This window comes from Pteropus vampyrus, unplaced genomic scaffold, assembly GCF_000151845.1.
Source record: "Pteropus vampyrus isolate Shadow unplaced genomic scaffold, Pvam_2.0 Scaffold6, whole genome shotgun sequence".
Taxonomy (NCBI): domain Eukaryota; kingdom Metazoa; phylum Chordata; class Mammalia; order Chiroptera; family Pteropodidae; genus Pteropus; species Pteropus vampyrus.
Genome location: NW_011888787.1, coordinates 5821667 through 5826444, shown reverse-complemented (window position 1 = coordinate 5826444; position 4778 = coordinate 5821667).

The following is a 4778-nucleotide window of genomic DNA, read 5'->3' as shown; positions in this document are numbered from 1 at the left end:
CCTTTTGTTGGAGAATGGTATTAGAAGCCAAGGTTTCAGTGTTAGGTGTGCTGGTTGCTATTGGAGTGTCATTACTCCTAAGCCCTCTCAGCTGACAGACCAAGGAAAAACATGCTAACCTGTGTTTGTATACTAACCTGTGTGGGTTTACATATCTACAAATATTTCTATCTGTAATCATTTGTATCTATATTGGTCAATATAATACAGCTAATACTAAGCTAAACATGAGTTTGTACTAATAACTCTAATGCATTACTACATCCTGGCTCCCTCCTCTAGCTTATCCATAATCTCTCATTCCAACAGCGAGGAACCTGGCCGCCATCTATTTACTTGTTTAATTCCAGTATATACATATACCTTTTTTGTTTGTTTCTAATGTTTTCTTTGGGTTTAATTTTATTTTCCAGTTATATAAAATACTTGGTTCCAAGGTCAAAGCTATAAAGCGAGGTACATTCAGGGGGCTCTGTCTTCCTCCTGGTTTCCTCCCCACTGATTTCTCCCCATCGTAACAATTTTTCCTAGTTTTCAGTTTATTCTTCTATTGTTTCCTTTTGAAAAAAAATAAGCAAATATATAAATAGTCACATTCCCATGTTTCTTACAAATGGTAGAATAGTGTACACACTTTTCTTCAGTCTGCTTTGTTCACTTAATAGATCCTGGAATCATTTAAAGAGTCTGCAGCAATCCCTCCTCAGACCTGCACAGTGCTCTTTTATATGGATGCACCATGATTATTCAAGCAGGCCTCTATTGATGGAGATTTTTTTTTTCCAGTCTTCTGCTTTTACAAATAATACTGCAAAGAATAGCATGCAGCATGTAGCATTTCGAATTTTTGCCAGCGTGTCTTTAGGATAGATTCCCCAAAGTGGAATTACTGGGTCAAAAGGCCTGCGCATATAATATTGCTAGACATCGCCAAATTCCCTTTTATGAGACATATCATTTTGCATTCCCACTAGAAATGTATGAGAGATCCTATTTCCCTACAGCCTTGTCATTGAAATATGTTGTCACACTTAAAAATTTTTGTCTGTCTGACAGATAATAAATAGTAACCTAGTGAGACTTCACATGTCCGTTGTTATAATGAGGTCCAGCGTCTTTTCATAACATTTAAATGTCATTTATGTTTCTTATTCTGTGGACTGCCTGTTGATATCTTTCTATACTAAAGTTAGAGAGCCACTGCTCTGGTGAAAATGAGAACAGTATGAAACACAGACAGGCCTTATCTTTGAAGGGATTTACAGGGGGCTTGCTCAAGTGACATGCCCCAAATGACAATAGAGAAACAAACAGCACAGGTTCAAGTTTTAAAGTCCCTGACATGGATTAAATGTTTCGGGAGTTCAGAGAATAGGAATCACTGTTAAGTGATTGGGGAAGGCTTCACAGGGAAGGAGGAGTTTGAGAAAGATGTCTGGGGTGGCAAAAGCAGAGGGGAGGAGTACAGGGGGACATGCCAAAGTGGGGTTGAGAGCAAAGACTATATTCATGGAGAGACAGGACGCAATATGCTTAGCTGTTAGGATCGTGGCCTCTGGAGTCGGGTTGCCCGGGTTCTAATCACAGCCTCACTATTTGTTACTGATTTCGGATTCTTCATCTGTGAAATGGAGGTAAGAATAATCATACCTATCTCAAAAGTTGTTGTGAGGATTAAATGATATAATTCTTGGCACAATAAATGTTCAAAAAAAATTAGCTGTTATTTTAAAGCATGGAGGACCACAGGACCGAAGTCAGTTGTTCCATTGGGAATTGGAGGAGGTTTGTTTGAAAAATCGACATAAAATCAGGTATTATAGGACATCAAACTCTATGCTTAGGAGTTTAGATTGAGTCTAAAAGGCAAGAGAGGCATTGAAGGGACGACTTAAAGCACAAGAACGACAAAATGAAAGCTGCTTTCTTCTGTGCGTAACCGGAATGTTGGAGAGAGAGAACTCGAAATGTAATCAGAAAGAGACTTTATTTTGAACTTCCCCTGGGTCTTGAAAATGGGGCAAGTTCTTCCCTTGATCACCCTGAGAGTCTTTTTAAATCACAATCACAGTTTTAACTGAATAATTCCTCGTGGCAGGACCATGTAATAATCAAAGTTTCAAAGTTGAACCTCCTCCTATTTCCCAGCTAGGTCTTCTGGAGAAAGGAAGAGAGGGGTGTAGTTTCTCTTTTGCTCACCTACTGTTTTCACCTCTTCTCACTAAGTGTGATTTCTGGTCTCTCTGTGGTTGAAGGGGACAGGGGAGGACAGCTAAAGGAAGCAGGAAAGTTCTGAATTGACTAGCACTATACTAACAGGGCTTCACTGTTTAGGGACCTGTTTTGGAGCTGATTCTCTCCTGGGCCTTTTTGTGGGTTCTTGGGAGGCTCCAGTGGGAAGATTCAACAGCATTTCCTGTGACCCAGGTGATGCCCATTTCTCTGAATGACACCCACCTCTGCCTGTTTCCCAGCAGCCCTCTCTGCACAGGCCTCCAGGTGGTTATCTTGGGCAGGACTCTAAATAGTTCTCATATGATCCATGAGAACATCCTCCCATTCTTTGGCCCCGCACACTCTGCGTGGACAGGCTGACCAATACAGTCACTGCTCCTACACCTTGGACACGAGAACAACTAGCCAGCCCAGTTCTACCTTTGAGATTTTCCAGGCAGGAGTCGGACACCATGGTGTCTGTGATGCCCCCCTAACTTTGGTGTCGCATATCAAGCTTGCCAAATGATCCCCTGAAGCCTCTTTCTTTTGATCTGAGGTGAGAGGGGAAGGGAGGAATGGATTCATACACCGTCCTTCGCACAAATCTCTCAATCTCCATTCTCAACTCTTATATATTAAAGATATGGGCAAAGGGTTTAAGGATCTTCTTGGCCAAAAAAGTTTGAAATTTTTGCATGGTAGTATTTTTAAGATATAGCAATTGGTGTCATCTTGCTTTAGCAAAACCGAGAAAGGAGAATCTAATTTTAGCACTTATTCTATGTATATTTCCCAGGACAGTGCCTAGCTCTTGGTGATTAATAACTGGTGCATTAGGAAGACGGAGCTACCTGAAGTTTGCATGATAGACTGGTGTGAGGTAGACGGAAGACTAGTTTGAATCTGCAGTGATCCAGAAATAAGAAAAGAATTTGAATGAATTATGGATATTTAGCTGAGAGAAGAGAAAACTTAGAAGGGCGTAGCGATTCTCCTCAACATAGGTAAAGAAAAGGACTGTGATGTAGGAAAGAAGAAAGACTTAATTCATTTTGTCAAAGAAGAAGGAGAGTTGGAATAAATGAGTAGATTTGTAGGGAGGTTTGGACTCAACACAAAACTTTTCTAATACCAGTGGCACGATACCCTGTCCCTGTACTGAGTGGCCTGTTGTTAGGAATGTACAATTAGATATTTGATTCTCACCAGCCGATCCCACCTCAGACTTCCCCATCTCAGGAAGTGACATTACTGTCCACCCATTGCTTGAGCTGAAACTCAGGAGTTACCCTTGATTCCTTCCTTTTCTTTATCCCCTTACCCAATCCATCAATAGATCCTATCACTTCTTCTGCCATATATGTGTCCACCTGTCTCCACCTACACTGCCCTCACCCAATCCAGGCCACCATCATCTGTCAACTAGACTCCCGAAACTGCCTCCTAATTGCTTTCTGTCTCATGAGCCTCATAGGCCAACCTCCATACAGTAAGTAGCCACAGTGATCTTATAAAAACGAAACAAAACAAAACAAATCACATCACTGCCTTGCTTAAAATCCTCCTATGACTTCGCCTTGAACTTAGAATCAAGCCCTAACTTCTCAGGCTAGCTCGAAAGGCCCCCTGTGGTCCGTCCATACCTGCCTCTTCAAACTCACCTTTCGTGCTTCTCCTCCTAGCTCGCTACACTCACACCTTGCCAGCCTTTTTGGGTTTCCCAAATGAGCCAGATTCATTCTCAGGGGCCTACACACCAGATGTTCCCTGGCCTGGCTACCCCCTGGAGCTCAGCGTGATTGTCTCCTTCTGTTCATCTGTGTCTAAATTAAAATGTCACTTTTTCAGAAATGACTTCTCTGACCAATCCATTTAAAGAAGAATTTAAAGAAGAATTCTATTCTGTCTCTTTGGCCGTCATTTTCTACAGTACAGTGTGTTTTGTTTTCTCTCTACAATTTCGCTATCTGAAATGATTTTATTTTTTTACTTATTTATAGTCTATCTGCCTGACTACAGTCTATGCTTTATGACAGCGGGGACCATGCCCAGCACTATATTCCCAGTATATATATAATAGGAGCTCGATATTTGTGGAATGAATGAATGATGGACTCATCTTGGTCAGGGATTAGAGAGGATTCCAGTCATAGGAGGAAGGGGAGGCTAGACCTCTGATGTCACTTCAAAGTCTGTGTCTTGGGTGGATGAGTTGATAGGAATGAAGAAGAAGGAAACGTCTGTGACTTGCTTGAAGGACAAGATTGATGAGACACAGTGTATGTGGAGGGAAACGATAGGGCACAGTAAAAATTAGCTTTATATTTGGGAGCATGGTGGACCCAAGATTAGAAATACAGACAAATTTGGAAACTGAAAAGAGATTTTTAAAAATACGGTAAAATACACATAACCATTAAAATTTTACCATCTTAATTATTATGAAGTGGACAGTCCAGTGGATTAAGTACATTCACTTTGTTGTGCTACCGTCACCTCCTTCCATCCACAGAAGTCTTTCCACCTCGCAAACCGGAACTCTACCCGTTAAACACCAACTC